Below are 19,304 nucleotides of genomic sequence, written 5' to 3' on the forward strand. Positions count from 1 at the left end.
GGACTTGGTGCATTAAACATTAGTTTATTTTCTCACAATTCTGGAGGTAAGTCCAAAGTGCAAAACTCCAAAGTCAAGGTGTTGGCAGAGCTGGTTCTTTCTGAGGCCTCTCTCCGTGGCTTATAGACAACCATCTTCTCCCAGTGTCTTCATGTACTCTTCCCCTTGTGTCTGTGTCACAATCTCCTCTTCTTACCAGGACATCAATCCACACTGAATTTGGGCTCACTCCAATGATTTCATTTAACTTCCAACATCTCTTTAAAAACAGTGATGTGATGAGATACTGGGGGTTAAGACTTCAACATATGAACTGGGGGGGGGGGGGTAGGTGGAGACACAATTCAACCCATAAAACTGGCCTAAAAGAAACAATAAATGTTAGCTATCATTGCTGCTGTTAACTGCTGCTGCTGCTGTTATTATAATAATCAAATAATTTATCAATCTCAAAAGGAAGTAAAGCACCACTACTGACCTAACAGTAGGCTTTTTTTATATTTGATTTCACAAAAAGGGGCATTTTAATCATAATGATATTTACTATCTGCTACATTATGTGGTTTAGGACTATTATAAGTACAAGCTTCTGATAGTTTCCACATTGATTAAAATACTAATACAGTCAATGTCAAAGGTTCAGTCCATTTTTGGGGCAATGGCTTCATTCTGTTCCGTAGTTGCAGAATGTACCCCAACCCTGGTTAATCACATTACAAGTAAAAGCCATTATTTCATAACGGGAAAAGGGCAGGAGGGTATGCATGGGTCAGCAGAACTCTATCATCAGGACCAGAAAAAGAACCCTGGGTGCATGCCCTCCTCTAAATGAATAAATGATCTCTTATCAGATCTTTTTTTTACAGTGATATGCAAAAAATGCTTAAGAAATGATAACTGTCTCACAAAAGAGCAATGAGTGGAAAAAGAGAATTTGCTTTTTGACTTTCCCTTTTTAAAGCACTTAAACTAGTAAAATGAAATTACTGGCATCTATAGGAATACTTAAAGGCCAGCCACTTACTTTACTCCTACCTCTTCTTATAATTTTCTTGGAAGATACTGAAACAGTGTACCCTGATGGGATTAAGGGGGGAAAAGGTTCAATTATATTTTCAGATATAGAGACACACTTTATTTTGTACCCATGAAAGTGTCAAGAACTCAGCTCCATTTTGAAAATGATATGCGGGATCCCTGGGTGGCTCAGCGGTTTAGCATCTGCCTTCAGCCCAGGGCGTGATCCTAGAGTCTTGGGATCGAGTCCCACATCCGGCTCCCTGCATGGAGCCTTTTTCTCCCTCTGCCTGTGTCTCTGCCTCTCTCTGTGTCTCTCATGAATAAATAAAAATCTTTTAAAAAATGACTTGCAATCTAATAGATATAGATGATAGGCTTACGTGTATAATAGCCTACCCTCAAGGTAGGAATATTACTCAGCCATCAGGAAGGACAAATACCCACCATTTGCTTCGACGTCGGTGGAACTGGAGGGTATTATACTGAGTGAAGTAAGTCAATTGGAGAAGGACAATCATCATATGATTTCACTCATATGGGGAATATAAGAAATAGTGAAAGGGATTATAAGGGAAAGGAGGGAAAATGAGTGGGAAAAATTAGAGAGGGTGACAAAACATCACAAAGGGTAGTGGAAGGGGAGGCGGGAAGGTGGGATGGGGTAATGTGGTGATAGGCACTGAGGAGGGCACCTGAAGGGATGAGCACTGGGTGTTATATGTTGGCAAATCGAAATTCAATTAAAAAAGATACCTATTTTTGAAAGATACTTGTTTTTTCATGGTGTAATTAGCATTTCACTGGTTCCATTTGATATTCTATTTCTTTCTAGTTTACTAATACTGGTTTGTGACATGGAAAGATGTTCTCTTTATAAGAAATTCAAATTCTCTTTATAAGAAAATTTGAATATGTACTCCATAAACTTATGCCTTATTTCTTAGAATCAAAAGTTTCTTTCAGAGCAGCCTCTTTTGTATTCTTTCCTTCACTCCCACACTCGTTCAATGTTTTCTATTTTAATATTTCTTTGATTATGTACTATCAGACATCATGTGGCTAGAAGAAAAGGAGCCTAATGACATTTCACACCTAGCTACTGTGTGACTTAGCTTGTATTTATTTTAAGTACATACAATTCTATTCTACATGAAGGGAAAGCAATGATTGTCTGTTTACAAGCTATAGGTAAACTAAAATTTAAATATGGAAAAAAAGGAAGTACTATTTAACGAAATGCTTAAAACTTTATGTAGATCTAATTTTAAAAACTCATAATGTACTTAGAAATAAGACTAAGAAAAAAATAAGTCAAATGGGGATTACACTAGAACACAGTTAATATAGTTATGAAGTCTGAATAAATTAATCCAAGAATATATTTCGATAAAATAAATAATTTATTATTTACAACAGGCACTCCTAAGAAGTCAAAATAATATATATTGCAAAGTTGTCAAGAAAATACACTTTGAAATTAAGCCAGCTATTAGAAATTTTCATATCTATTTACCTGATACTTTTAAATTCCCAAGTAAACTTTTATTCCTTTTTTCAGATATAAAGAAGAGCTGAAATTTAAAGTTATGATAATAAAGCAAAAGTGCAAGAAATGAGACATATAGACTAATGAAACAGAGTAGAGAACCCAGACCTTCAGCCTCTAAAACTGAGACAAAATTAATTTCTGTTGTTTAAGCCACTCAGTCCTATGGTATTTTGTTATAGTAGCTCAAGCCAAGTAATATAGGTTCCAAAACCAAAGAACAATAACAATCTCTTTAATAGTGCTGGGGAAATTGGATAACTACATGCAAAAGAATGAGATTGTACCTTTATAATACACCATAAACAAAAACTAATGCAAAATGGATCAAAGACCTAAACATAAATTCTAAAACTATAAAACTCTTATAAGCAAATATAGGGGGAAAGCTTCATAACATTGGATTTGTCAAGGATGCCCTGGATATGACACCAAATGCATAGGCAACAAATGTAAAAATAAGGCATACTATATCAAACTTTAAAACTTCCATTCATCAAAGGACACAAATCAACCGAGTGGAAAAGCAACCTACAAAATGAGAGAAACTATTTGAAAATCATGTATCTGATAAATGGTTAATATCTATAACATATAAAGAATTCCTCAACACTACAAAATAACATGTCTGGAAAATGGGCAAAGGACTTAAATAGACATTTCTCCGAAGATGATATATTTTTGATGACATATATATGATACATATATATAATATACATATATATTATATATATTTCTCCAAGATAATATATTAATAGCTAACAAACATATGGAAAGATCTATATTAATAGCTACAAACATATGGAAAGATAATATGTTAATAGCTAACAAACAATAATCATTAGTTAAATGCAAATCAAAACCATAATTTGATTTTCCCTCAGACCCATGAGAAGAAAACACCAAACAAACAGAAAATAACAAGTGCAGGCAAGGGTGTACAGAAATTGGAACCCTTATGAATTATTGGTAGGAATATAAAATAATATAGCTACTATAGAAAAACAGTATGTGATGCCTCAAAAGTTAAAATTAGAATTATCATAATCCTCAATTCCACTTCTCAGTGTATACCCAAAATAACTGAAAGCAGACTCTCATAGAATTATTTGCATGTCCATGTTCATAGCATCACTATTCATAATAGCCAATAGGTAAAAGCAACCCATGTGTCCAGGGACAGATGAATGGATAAATAAAATGTGGTATGCAATGAAATTTTATTCAGCCTTAAAAAGGAAGGAAATTCTGATACATGTTACAATATGGATGAACCTTGAAGACATTATGCCAAGTAAAATAAGTCAGTCACAAAAGTGAAATACTGGGTCATTCCATTTTAATGAGAAATCTAAAGTAGTCAACTTCATAGAGATAGAAAGCAAAATGGTCATTACCAGAAGCAAGGGGCAGAGATATGGAGAGTTGTTATTTAATTCAGTTTTGCAAGATGAGAAAGTTCTGGGGACTGATTATATAATGATTTAATTATACTTAACACTATGAGCCGTGTACTTAAAAATGGTTAAGATGGTGAATTTTATGTTGTGTATTTTTATAATAATAATTTTTAAAAAAGAAATTCACAAGATCTTTTCTAAGAGTAAAGTTAACATCTGCCTCAATTTTCTAGAAAAAGGACATGAAAGAGAGGAAAATCTATAAAAGTAGCCACTTGGTGAAACGGTCAGTGTTTTATACTCCAAAAATGGATTAATCAATCCCATTTTTATATAACATAAGTTTAAAATGCTGGGAAATACTCCTTTGCCTTGGTTAGAGGTGAATGAAGGAAGAGAGAGAGAATTTAGACAAGAAACAAAAGTTCTTTCAGCAAGTGTTGGCCACTCTCTCCTCTTTTTTTTTTTCCCCTAAGAAACTTAACAAAAGTGTGATGTCACACAGATCTTATTGAGCTGAATAACTGTGGGATCCCATGGTGACCTTAACATTTGAATTCACACTCCTACTCAATGGGTGGCTTTTTTCAGAACAAAAGCTTTTTAACATATTTGTTACAAAGCACAGCAAGATTTCTGGGAAAGAATATGTGACAGTTGAAGAGGAAGCCTACGCAGAAAAATTAATATGGCAACTTGTGGAAGAAACACACACAGGCTGCATTGGCTATGATATAATTCATGTATAACTAATTTCCAAAAAACAATGAATGATATATGATTTGCAATACAGGACTTTTTGTTTTATAAAACACCAAACAAGTGTGTCATCATTTTGCAAACGAATACAGACATGTGATCATTTTTCCTTATCTGAAAATAGTGTTGCTGGTAGGTCAAGGGAAAGGATTGAGAAGGATGATCAGATCTCCCTTAATATCAGATATTTTCTCACAGGCAGTATAACCAGAAAAGGTAGCACTGGAGTGGGGCTTGAATTAAAATTTAATTGAAGACTTTTTAATTCCTAGGTCCTCAAGTTTTTAAAAAAAAATAAGAAAAGGAGAGAATAGGTGAGGAGGGGAAGGAAAGAAAGGCAGGGGTAAAAGCATGGTTCTTGCCCTCCGTGACTTCACTATCTACTAATAAATGAGAACCACGATGATTATTTCATTTGGATAGGTGGGTAGAGTGGGTACAAATGGGAAAATATTTCAAGCTAAGGATAATGAATTTCTATAGAAGCCTTGATGTGGCTTCTTTGTAAGTAATCAACATATATTTGATGACTAAACAAGAATAACCGAAAATTTTAAGAAAATTTTTTCTTTCCTTCTTCTTCCCTCCCTCCCTTTTTTCTTTCCACTTTTAACTAGAAAAGTAGCCATGGTCATAAACACAGATGTTCAAGTCAAGGCTGAGACTAGAAAGCAGTACAATCAGACTGATCTGCAGGAATCTGATCTGTGACTCTAAAGGAATCCAATCTATGACTCTGTGTGGACAGGTATTTTTTCTCACAGACTCTCTTCTATACAGTGGTCAGATCTAGTGCTCGTTCATCAAATCCTGAGATGGTCTCCATATTTGGTACCCAAACAGTGACAAGTCAGAACAACAATGGGAAACAACAAGCCATATCTGATATTAAGGGAGATCTGATCACCTTCTCAACAAAAACACTGACCATGCTTAAAAAATATATGAAATAAATAGAAATAAAATGTTTCCATAGCTAACATCTGTTTGTGAAATATAGGAATAGATATTTTCTTAAGTCAGGAGATGAAACTATCTACTTTAAGATCTAAGTAACAAGCAGATGGAAGTATAATTCCTTTTTTTCTTTTAACCCCCAAACAGCTGACTCATTGCCGGAAGGGTATGGTGATTTCAGCTTGTAATAGAGCCACCCACTAACACAGAAATTAGTAATGAATAATGAATTTGCAGAGGAAGTGAAATTACAAATAAAAAGGATTATGTCTAAACTTTCATTTCTAGCAGCATCAGATACTCTGAACTACTCCAGAAAAAAATCAGCTAAAATGGTGAGTAAATATATATGTATAGTTTTAATTTTTAGTAATTTGCTGAGTTAAAAAATAAGAAACCAACAAAGGGATTTGTGGAGCTCCAACTCCACGCCCCACCCCCCCCCCCCCCCCCGCCCCGCCACTCCCCACGGCTACATAGGTGTTGGGGCCAGGCGGGAAGGGAAACTCCTCAAGATGGCGGATACGCCAAAATGGCTGAGGTTCCTGTCACCACCTCCACTTGGGACGACAGCTTGAGCAGACCCTTACACCTCTCCTTTGGACTTCCCCAACCGAACCCAATGCCCTTCAAACCCCAGAGGAGGAAGTCACCTTTGACTGGTCGAATTGCAATCCTTCCTTTGCATAGTGAGGGTCACTCTGACTGGTTGGATTGCAATCCTTCCTTTGCATATGAGCCAACCAATAGGAAACCGTTCTGCCTTACAACGTTATGTAAACCCCCTACCACCTTGTCTTGGCCCGACTTCCCCATTCACTCTCTTTCCCCCGTGAGTCGTGGAACCTCGCCCGAGGGTGCCTGCGATAAAATCTGTTCTTGGACCCTCGCTTGCCTTGGCGGTCTCATTTCCATCTAGTTACTAAAAAACTTAACAATAGGGAACTTGGGAGACAAGCCAGTGGCTAAGGCAGCTTTTCCCTCTGAGAGCTTCTGCCCAACCCTGGAAACCTGAGTTCTCTCTAAAGCCTGAATAATATGCAGGGGACGGGTGATAATATTTAGCACTTGGTAAAGTGAGAAATCTAATAAGATTTCCTATCAGCAGTATAAAGGTGAAGAAGCAATAAAATCTGCTACCCATAAGGAGCTAACAAGGAAATTTGCCTATCTCAAGCCAGGACATAGATGAGGATATAGTGGGGGTGGGAGGGAGCAGAGAATCTCTCCAGAGAATTCATAACCACAAGGTTGCCCTCATGGATTTACAGTTGAACTATTAATGCTTCTGTTGTCTGAAAAAGCTTAGATAGAGAGTAAAATTTAAAGAACTTAATTAAAAAAATAAAAAATAAAGAACTTAATTAAATGCCATGGTGACTGAAAGAAGCAAATGAAAATCTAAGGAAAGAATTGATTAGATGAAGGATAAATTCAAAGAAATTATCCAGGATAAAGACAAAGAAAACTATAATAAATAAAAAATGAGAAATTAAGATGGTATATTTAGGTGCCTGGGTGGCTCAGTCTTTTGAGCGACTGACTCTTGATTTCACCTTAGGTCATGATCTCATGGGTTGTGAGATCAAGACTCCTATTGGGCTCCACACTCAATGAAGAGTCTGCTTGAGATTCTCTCTCCCTTTCCTCCTGCTCCTCCCTCTGTTCATACATACGCCCTCTCTCTAAAATAAATAAAATCTTCAAAAAAAATGGTACATAACTAAGAACTCCAAAGGAAATAATAGAACGAATTGGGATGAGATGATATTAAAGGAGGTAAAGGTGAAGACTTTTCCAGAAATGTTAAAACACACCAATTATGAGAATGAGAAACAGCAATTATGAATTCAAAATCCAGTTGCAGCTCCAAAAATTATTAAATTTTATCAATAAAAATTAAAAACTTTTGTACAGACCCCCCAAAAAAAGGAAAGTGAATAGCAAGAAAGAAGGTATGGAGAAAAAGAAACGCTGAGGCAAATGGACTGTCAGAATAAAATGGTACAACCAATCAAAAGATTATCAGTGATCATTATAAATCTAAACTAATTCTTCATTAAATACAAAGTCCAGGGGCACCTGGGTGGCTCAGTTAAGTGTCTGTCTTTGGTTCAGGTCATGATCTCAGTGGGATTAAGCCCCACATGGGGCTTCTTGCTTACCACAGAGTCTGCTTCTCTCTCTCTCTCTCTCTCCGTCCCTCCCCACTATGCATTCTCTCTCTCTCAAATAAATAAACCTTTATTAAAAAAAAAAAGTTTAAAAAACCCAAAGTTCATCTCACTAAATAAAAAATGTTTAAAGACCTATTAATTTTATATGACTAATATATCATAAAGAAACAAAATACTGAAGGCCAAAAGAAGAGAAAAGATTTATGAAGCAAATACTAAGCAAAACAAAGCTGGAATAAGTATATTAAAACCAGATAAAATAAATATGAGGGCAAAAAAATATTAAAGATAAAGATGGTGACTTTAAAATGAATACTAAATTTCTTCAATTTTTAATTTATATGTACCTAGTGACATAACTTGAAAGAAAAATTAAAATTAACAGAAATATCAGAAGAAATTGACAAATTATCTATTACTGTGTGATACTTTAATATATCTCTCTTAGTAAAACAATATATCCAGCAGGAAAGAAATACAGAGACTTGAAAATAAAAGTAACAAAGCTGATCTAATCATTGAATGCTCCACCCAACAAGTGAAGAATGCATGTCTTCTTCAAACACATTGAGTTTCTGAAGTTACTGAATAATTTTAAAGATTGACATCATATTAACTATATTCTCTAACAAAATGCAAGAGTAAGAAACCAATGACAAAACTATAGCTAGAAAACTATACGTTGTGCCATTTTATTTTTTTATTTTTTTATTTTTTTTTTAAATATTTTATTTATTTATTCATGAGAGACACAGAGAGAAGGCAGAGGCATAGGCAGAGGGAGATGCCGGCTCCTCGCAGGAAGCCTGATGTGGGACTCGATCCCAGAACTCCGGGATCACGCCCTGGGCCAAAGGCAGATGCTCAACCGCTGAGCCACCCAGGTATCCCCGTTGTGCCATTTTAAAATGCATTTCTGAATGATTCATTGATCACAGAAGGAATAATAAATATTATAAAATACTTAGAACTAAATAATATTTAAAATACTACATGTCCAAAATAAGACATGTAGGGGTGCCCAGGTGGCTCAGTCAGTTAAGCATTTGCCTTCAGCTCAGGTCAAGATCTCAGGGTCCTGGGATCGAGCCTCCCGTCGGGCTCCCTGCTCAGCAGTCTACTTCTTCCCTCCCACTCCACTCTGCCTGCTGGTTCTCTCTCTCTCTCTCTTACTCTCTCTACCAAATAAATAAAATCCTTAAAAAAAGTAAAATAAGATCAAATAAAATAAAATAAGACATGTAGAAGACTTCTGCTTTGGGGAAGATGGAATAGATGTACTTTTCTCTAATCCTCCCATCAACCACAATTAAAACCCCAGAATTTTATATGCAAAAAAACTTAAGACTCCAAAGGCAGTGTGGCCAGGAATCCCCAGAACACAAGAAACAATACTATGAGTTCCCTGGGTTTTCTTTTTGCCACATATATCCCAGACTGAATTTTGGGTAACTAACAACTAGGAAATGCCAATGGGCACAGACCAAAAAGACCCAACAAAAGCTTTCTCCCTCAAGTTAAAAGACCAGGAAAAAGACATGAATCACCTAGAGACTCAGCAAGTCAGAAAGCTTTTAGGCAGGGCCACCTGGGTGTCGTTGGTTAAGTGTATGCCTTCGGCTCAGGTTGCTATCCCCTGCTCCTGGGATCAAGCCGGTACTGGGCTCCCTGCTCAGCAGAGAGTCTGTTTTTCCCTCTCCCTCTTCCCCCCTCCTCTGATCTTGTGCACTTACTCTCTCTCTCAACTAAATAAATAAAATCTAAAAAAAAAAAAAAAAAAAAAAAAATTGACAGGCTTCAGCAAGACTTACAAAAATACAGAGAGAACATACAAATTACTACTACTAAGAATGAGAGTATACCACTACAGACCCTGTAGATACTAGAAGGATAAGAAGGGAATATGATGAACAATTCTACACACAACATAATTTTGATAACTTTGATAAAATAGACCACGTCCTTAAAAAGTAAGTACCATAATTCTCCCAATATAAAAAATAGATCATTTGAATAGACCCATAATTAAGAAAATTGAATTTGTAATTAAAAATCCTCTCAGGGATCCCTGGGTGGCGCAGCGGTTTGGCGCCTGCCTTTGGCCCAGGGTGCGATCCTGGAGACCCAGGATCGAATCCCACTTGGGATCCCGGTGCATGGAGCCTGCTTCTCCCTCTGCCTGTGTCTCTGCCTCTCTCTCTCTCTGTGTGACTATCATAAATTTAAAAAAAAAAAAAATTATTAAAAAAAATCCTCTCCAAAAAGAAATGTTTCATTGAAAAATCTACCAAGTGTTAAGAGAATTAACACAAATTCAACAACATTTTCCAGAAAATAAAAGAGGAAACTCATTTCATAAGGCCAGTATTATCTTGATAATAACCAAAGTAGCACAAAAAAACCCTACAGATCAATATCCTCCAGGAATATAAATGTGAAAATTCTTAACAAAATAATAGCAAATAAAATTCACTAAAATATAAAAAAGAATTATATGCCAGAGCCAAGTGAGATTTATTTTGGGGATGCAATACTGGTTAAATATGGAAAACTCAATAAATGTAACTTACCATATTCACAGACTACAGAAGAAAAATCATATGATCATATAAATTGATGCAGAAGAAAGTGAAAAAATTTAACTTCTTTTTATGATGAAAAAAACTCTCAAAAACTAGAAGCAGAAGGGAACTTCTTCAACTTGATAAAAAACACCTATAAAAAGACTAGAGCTAACATCATACTTAATGAAGCGTAAATGTGCTTCTCCCTAGGATAGTTTTCCCTTTTAATCTCTTGCAAAAGATAAACACAGCCTTTTGAGAACTGGTTGGGCAGAGGAGGGAGGTCAGACAGACACAAACTGCAAATTGAAGTCCTGACTCTTGATTTAGTTAGCACAGTTTTATAGAATTTTTTGTAATATCTGTCTTACACAATTCTATATTAAAATCCATTTCTCAGGACACCTGGGTGGCTCAGCAGTTGAGCATCTGTCTGCCTTTGGCTCAGGGCGTGATCCCAGACACCCGGATCAAGTCCCACATCGGCTCCCTGCATGGAGCCTGCTTCTCCCTCTGCCTATGTCTCTGCTTCTCTCTCTGTGTGTCTCTCATGAATGAATAAATAAAATCTTTAAAAAAAAATAAAAAATAAATAAATAAAAGCCATTTATCATTTTATGACATTAGCACAGCCTTGACTGCAAAACCACATAAACAAAGCAAACTTATAGACAGATTTCAAATATAACCATAGATGTAGTCTAACCAAATTATCCATGAATCATATCTAGCACTGTATGGGAAAAATTAAAATATTATGTTCAAGTTGGATTTATCACTTTTACCTGAAGAGATTAAAAGAAAAACATACAATATTCTTGATAAATGTGGGAACACTTCATAAATTAGAGGCAGCCTCTAAGATGGCTCCCAGTGATTCCCCTCTCTTGGTATTCATGTTTTATGTAACATCTTCCCCTTGAGTGTGGGCTCATCATAATGACCCCTTCTAACTAACAGAATATGGTGAAGGTAATATAACTTCAACATGAGATTATCAAAAATCCAGGGATGCCTAGGCGGCTCAGTTGGTTAAGCATCTGCCTTCAGCTCAGGTCACGATCTCAGAACGCTGTATCGAGCCCAGCATCAGCATTAGGCTCCCTGTTTCTTCCTCTCTCTCTGCCACACCCCTGCTTATGCTCTAGCTCTCTCTCAAATAAATAAAATCTTTAAAAAAAGAAAAAAAAAAAGATTACCAAAAATCTTCTAGCTTCTTTTTAGGATTTCTCTCTTTCTCACTCCAAAAAAGCCAGCTTCCATCCGTGTTGCAAAGTGCCTAATGGAGAGGCTTAATGACCACACCCCATGAATCCTACTTGTGTTAAAGATCAGATACCTTAATATTTTATTATAATCATAACTTCTTCATAAATGCCTTCTCTAAATCTCCAAAACAATTCTTCCTGTTATACTCCCTCAAAGTACCATGAACCTCCCCTTCTTAACACTTAACCACACATTTGTCTGTGTAATTTGTATATTAATAACCACCTTTCCATAAATTCTGTAAAGAATAAAGGCCAAGTATGTCTCTCTTTTTAGTTATTTTACTTTATTTCATTTTATTTTCTCATTAGCACTAGCACAATCCACACAAAGCTCTAAATAAACTTTTGTCAAATGAATGAGAATTCTACTGCAAATGTTTAATAAGACATTTTTTTAAATTTCTTAGTAATATTATTAAGGTGACAAATAATTTATTATTCAAATCAAAACAGTACTATACAGGTGGAAGAGGTATTCGTAGAAAAGGCCAGGACAACAGATATAATCTGATATGATGTGTCACCAAACATATCAGTATAACAAGAATCTTTAAAAATAAACTAGAGAATATATTTTCATATGAATGGTAATTAATTTAATATCATTAGTAATTTCATTATATTTAAACAGAATAGTTGAGATGCAAGGATGCATTCTATATGCAATTATAGTTTCATTTTCTATTGTATCTATAAGCAATATGTGATAATTTATTTTCAGTAGAACATTTCATCTCTCTGTAATATAAAATCCAATATTAATTAGGAAGTAAAAAGACTTAAGGTGTACCCATTCAAACATTTTGCTTTTTCTCTAATGAAAATTTGCATAGTAGCAACATTTTCTTATTTCATTCTAAATTAATTGAGGGAAGCCACCAGAGGCAGATCAGAGTCTTATAGATTTCTAGAGAGTTCACAAAATTGTGCTACTATGTATAATTATAAAATGTATCTGATTAAAGATAAGTGTATAATTAAAAAATGTAATTTTTCATATGTACAAGCTTCTGGCATTTTTCTTACATTTTGTCAATTTGTATGCTTTTGTTGACTTATTCTCCACTTTCATACAATCATGCCTATTATAAAAATCCCCATAGAGATTTCATTTCTGTACATAGAAAACAATTTAACTCTTTTTACAGAAATTTCATATTATCTCTTTATCAGTTTATTTTATATTCTTTACCAAAGCAAGTTATAGTACCAAAGAAGTAATTACATAGTAGCATTAGCTAAAATGCCTCATGTTATAGAGAATAATGAAGTGTCTGTGGCTGTTATGGACTGAATGTCTGTGTCTCCCTCCCCACCACACACACAAATTCTTATTTTGAAGCCCTAACTTCCCATGTGATAAAGAGGCAGCCCCTTTGAGAGGCAATTACATCATGATGATAGAGCCCTCAGTAATGGGATTAGTGGGATTAGTGCCTTTATAAAAAGAAACATGAGAGCTTATTCCTGTTCTTTACCATGTAATGGTACGGCATGAAAGTGTGCTGACTATGGTAGCAACTTTTAATCTTGGGCTTTCTAGCCTCCAGAATTGTGAGAAATAAATGTTTGTCATTTAAAACATCTAGTCTATAGTATTTTGTTATAGCAACCTGAACTGACTGAGACAATAACCACTGAACACAAGAAGTTATATGCTATTTATAATACTTGTTACTAAGAGAATAGCAACTAGGTGCTGGCCCTAAAGTAAATTAACACATAGTAACCCTCTTTTAAGGACAGTTAATATTATGCCCATCTTATCACTGAGAAACTCACTGATATTTACCTTTCTTAAGGTCACAATGCAATTGTAGAAACAGAATTTGATTTCATACTTACTGGACAATAAAGCCTTTTTTTTTTTTTTAATAAAGCCTTTTTTACTTTACCATGGTAAGTTTGGTTTTTGTTTGTTTGTTTGTTTTTGTTTTTGCCATGGTAACTTTTGATCATTACCCCCCTCACCCAAACCAGATTTTCTCAACCTTTTATAACCAATGCCCTCATTTGATAAACAAAGATCTCATTTTCTGCTTTATTATACATTGAATGCCATGCATGACTAAAAAGCAAGCCAAAGCAATGAGGAACACACCGAGGGTGTTTTCACACTACTAAGCCACCCATCCACATACCCCCAACATTCTGATACATGCCCTTCTGCCCCTATTCCTTTCAACCCTATTCCTCTGCATGGAAAACACAGCCCTAAACTGTACTTCTCATTAAACTTTTGTATGTTCAGTTTATAATGACATATATATAATTGCCTATTCTTAGATTTACTATAGTAAAATTAATTTTAATAAATGTGCATCTCTAAAACTTTTCAGAATAGTTCATCAAGCTTCTTGCGAGTTCTTGTCAATTTTTAAGTAACATACAAATCCATTGAAATCGTTCAAAGTTCTATTTGTTGGGCTGTAAGTTTATTCCCAAATCTGAAAAATATTCAAAAGTCAACAGACTCTCAACCCTAAATAACAGCATTTAATAAACTATCAAAGGTGTTTTATTTCTAGAATTGGATATCACAGTTTATTTCTAGAATTCTGATAATCCCAACTGCAATAAAACTGTCTGCTTATGCCAAAGCAGGAGTTAAAGCTAAAGTAGTTTTTAGCTACTCTAAAGAAAGTTATTGCACTTAATGGTTGGTGGAAGCCATCAAAAGAAGGCATGAATAGAAGTAGGTAGTATTTATAAAGTTTTAAAAGTGGAAATGGTTTTCTTGCTAAATTTGAAACATAGCTTTAAAACTAGAAATGTCAGGGTTTCAAATAATACCATTTCCATGATCCTGGGCAATAGTACACTAAGTTATTATTAGAACTAAGATTTATTGAACACTTAACAGGGGCCAAACACTGTGCTAAATGCTTTACAATTATTCTTTCATTTGAAACACATAGTAACCCTAGGAAGAAGGTATTGTTATTCACTTCATTTTGTAGTTAAAGAAGCCAAGGTTCAAAGAGGTTAAGTAATTTACCCAAAGTCACATTGTTAAAAAGTAGCCAAGACTGATTCAAACTCAGACTGTTCTGACTCCAGAGCTTAAACTTTTAATAAAAAAGGTTTCATGGGCTTCACATTCTTCACATGGAAAATTTAAAAATCTGGAGATTATCTGTAATATTAATTCCTACTCTAATGATCTATGAATTTCAAGAACTCCCTCTACATTTCTCTAAGTGATCTAATCATTTTATATATGGTATGGGAAAAGGAACATATCTTCTAAAACAGTAATAAAATTTAAATGAAGAATTCAACATTTTTCCTTAGGACTACCGAACTAATTATTTATAAGGATTTTAACTCTTTTATTCTGAGTCTTAGCCTTTTTATTTTATCATTTAAATAAGGTATCTTGGGAAGGCATAAAACATACTAAACAGAAACCACCAATATATGAGTTATTCATGTATTCAAGTAAAAATAATCAAGGGCACTAGAACTTTTCAGAGCATAAACAGTAAAAAATATAAAAAATTCTTTCAACAATATATGCCATCTAAACTATTATACAACATCCCAGAATTTTCCTGGAGTAGTTCAGAGCTTGTCCCATCATTGCCTTCAAATTTTTGTGCTACAGGATTTGGCTTCACTAATTCTAGCAAATGAAATTTCTCCTTCGAGGGGTTATGGGCTGAATTGTGCTCCCTCAAAATCCATATAATGAGGTCCCAACTCCCAGTAATTCAGAATGTGATAGGGTTTTAAAAGAGACAATTAAGGTTAAATGGGGTCATTTGGGTGAGCCATAATCTAGTCTGACTGGTGTCTTTATAAGAACAGGGTATTTGAACACACAAAGAGACACCAGCAGAGGAAGGACCTTGTGAAAAACACAGCAAGCAGACAGTATTCCGTAAGTCAAGGAGAAAGAACTCAGAAGAAACTACCATGCCAACACCTTAATCTTGGATTTTTAGCCTCCAGAACTGTGAGAAAATACAATTCTGTTGTTTAAGCCACCCAGTCCATAGTATTTTGTTATGGCAGCCATAGAAAACTAAAACACAGTGTTTTCAGAGGTAATTCTCCAGTCATTTTATTTCTCCAAGAAAATAAAACATTTGGTACAACTGACTGCCTAGATCATCCCTTCCTCTGTCCAACTCAAGCAACTTAACATCCCCAATTCATTTCCAGGTAAACTTTTTAAATTTATGCCATGATGATAACCCCATATAGGATGCATAAATATATAAATACATCAACTAAAACCTAATGTATATCTAAAATGAAAGTAATTTTAGGCCTGCCCAGATACAATAATAACTTGGAGGATATAAGACATATCGATATCCAGAAAATCTTTGTACTTAAAACATTAACCTAGTTTAATTATTTTATTCCATTAGAGATCTGTGTGCTGACATTTTAATAGAAGATAAAGCTAATTTCAGACAATTCAGAAATATAACATTGAGAATACAGAAATACAAAGAAATAGCATAGAATATATTTTCATAAACAATTGGTTAGATCTTTGTCATTCAAAATTAATTTACTCAGATGCAGCCAATTTGAGATCACCTGTTTATTGATCATCTTTTATATGAATTATTTATAGACTCTCAAAAACACCCTCCACTCCCTCGTGTTACAATCAGGAATAAGTCCCAAGCCGGAAAATATCAGACCTCTTCAAGAAAAGGACACCTGGGTGGCTCAATGGTTGAGCATCTGCCTTTGGCTCAGGTCATGATCCTGGGGTCCTGGGATCAAGTCCTGCATCAGGCTCCTCGGAGGGAGCCTGCTTCTCCTTCTGCCTATGTCTCTACCTCTCTCTTTCTCTCTCTGTCTCTCTGTCTCTCTCTGTCTCTCATGAATAAATAAAATCTTTAAAAAAAAAGAAAAAGGAATAGATGTGTGATTTTTACTAATTTCAAAATGTAGCTGTAAATGCTTTCATACTGCTTCATGCTAACTACTTCCTTATCCTCTCATTATTGCAGTTGACCTAAAGTTTATCATATAGACCAACCATGTATCAATCTAGGATATTTTGAGTATGAAAAAGTCAAATAATAATTATGATAGAACTGCATGTAAAAATCAGATCAATCCTCAGATAATTAGGATATACAGTCACATTTACATATATATATATATATATAAAGAATATATAGTGCCATAATAACCATTTAACACTTAAGCAAGGGCTAAAAATTTGATTTTTTTGTTCAGGATAAGAATAGAATAAATTTGAGGATTGTGTTCTCAAAGTGGAAAGTGAACATATAGTGACCAAATGGCAGTCATCCCTCAACTTCATCAACAAAATAGATATGTATATATGTATGCATACATATAATCATCTACAGGTAAAGGAGTCATGGATAAAAAAACAAATGCTTTCATCTTTTGTCAGGAGTAAATATGAATTTCTCAAATCAAAAAGCTGCTTATGGACAATGCCACAACACAAATCAAGGTTTCATTTGTTTGTTTAAGTACACACGAAACTAAATTTGCAGTTCTTGCCTGTTTTATGCCTTTTTTTTTTTTACACTGCATAAACATACAAATTTCTTAAATATGGCATCAAGTCACCACAGGAGCTTCAACTGCTTTAGTAGCCTAAGGCCTCCATTGGCTACCCCTTTCTGAATGCTCACACTAACCTACTTAGCGTTCCAGACTGCGTTGCCTCCTTCCTCGGTTGTCCTAACCAGATGGCTAGCTCCTGCAGGTCAGAGCCTCCTTCTTGTTTAGCACTGCCCTTTTAACATCCAGAATACTGGCTTGGAATGAAATGCATGCTCAATAGATTTTTGCCAAATGGACTGGAAGAAAGAAGCCTGCTTTTCTTGACCTTGCTTCAGAGAAATATCTTCAGATTTTCTTTTAGTATTTTAAATTATGATGAAACTTAAAAGAGACCCCCCCCCCAAAAAAAAGAAATAGGAAAACAGGTTCTATAAGAAAAGTGTAGTAGAGAAGTGTTTGGTTTTGTTTTTTCCCTCTTTTTTTATTGTTGCAAAGAGAAGACCAAAAGGTTATATAAATGTTTTCAAGTTAATGAAAGATAGTGTGACCAATAAGCACCTACCAAAAACTAAAAAGAAATTTGGCTTAGTTTTCAATGAAGGGGCCAAATAGTGTTCACACTCTAAGAAAGAACATCATATCCATTCTAAGGATGATTAAGCACTTCACTCAGGCAAGGCTGTGGCCCCTTTCTTCATAGGAGATTCAAATAAGAATGTCAATTTAGGTAAATTTGTCTCATACATGTCTAGGCAATAGTAGAAACAATGAACCCCATAAAGTCCCTTCAAGCTTTCTGATTCATAACTTACCCTTAGAGAATAAATTTGAAACCACAAACTAAACATTGAAAAATTACAGCAATTTTGAACTGGACAGTACATTTAGATTCTTACTTTATTGAAATCATGGCTCTAGTTAATGCAAGTATCTCAAAAAAATAATTCATAAAAAGATATGTAACCCTACTAAGTGTCCCAAGCTGCCTATCCAAGTTGTAATCATAATGAAAAATCTGGGGTATGAAAAGCAAATGGTTGTAGACAGAATTTGTCAGTATTTTTAGATACTATTTCCAAGAGAATAAAATTTTCTTTTTTTGAGAAATAAATTCTAATAGAACTCATTATTTCTATAAACATACAGAACATCTTGTGTATACACACTTGAATGTGCCAGTTAATTATACTACCCATAAACAAATTTATATTTATAATATATGATATATAATAAAGAGTATATATTTATATTTAAATAGTATATATTTATATTTATGAGTGAACAAAGAATGTGTTTATATTTATAATATATGATATATAATAAACAGTATATATTTATATTTAAATAGTATATATTTATATTTATGAGTGAACAAAGAATGTGTTGGTTCTTATTTATTTTAGTCAGGATTTCTTTTGAAGTATAGTTAACAAACAATGTTACATTAGTTTCAGGTATACAATACAGTAATTTGACAAGTTTATTTATTATGCTATCCTCACTACAAGTACAGCTACCAACTGTCATCATATAATGATATTACAATACCAATGTCCATATGCCCTATGTTGTACCTTTTGTTTCCCTGACTTATTCATTCCATAACTGGAAACCTGTATCTTCCACTCCCCTTCACCCATTTTGTCCATCCCTCCATCTCTCTTTTGTCTGGCATCCATGAGTTTGTTCTTTGCATTTATAGGTCTGTTTCTGCTTTTTGTTTATTTGTTTATTCATTTGTTTTTTAGATTTCACATATAAGTGAAATCATATGGTATTTGCCTTTCTCAGTCTGACTTATTTCACTTAGCATAATACTCTTACCTCCAACATGTTGTCATAAATGGCAAGATCTCCTTTTTTTTTCTGGCTAAGTAAGATGCCATTGTATATATACACCACATCTTCTTTATTTCTTCATCTATCAGTGGACACAATGGATATGCTTTCATATCTTGACTATTGCAAATAATGCCGCAAGGAACATAGGTGTGCATGTATCTTTTCAAATTAGTGTTGCTTTTTTCTTTAGGTAAATACCCAGTAGTGAAATTATTGGAACATATGGTATTTCTATTTTTAATTTTTTGAGGAACCTT

The 19,304-nt window shown here is 34.5% G+C and overlaps 1 pseudogene; it reads left to right on the top strand.

The window, feature by feature from the left end:
• The first annotated feature begins 658 nt into the window (after positions 1 to 658).
• The window catches only part of LOC112670829 (alcohol dehydrogenase class-3-like), a 39,924-nt pseudogene continuing 21,278 nt past the window's right edge, over positions 659 to 19,304 (top strand).

Source organism: Canis lupus, chromosome 14, assembly GCF_003254725.2.
Source record: "Canis lupus dingo isolate Sandy chromosome 14, ASM325472v2, whole genome shotgun sequence".
Lineage (NCBI taxonomy): Eukaryota > Metazoa > Chordata > Mammalia > Carnivora > Canidae > Canis > Canis lupus.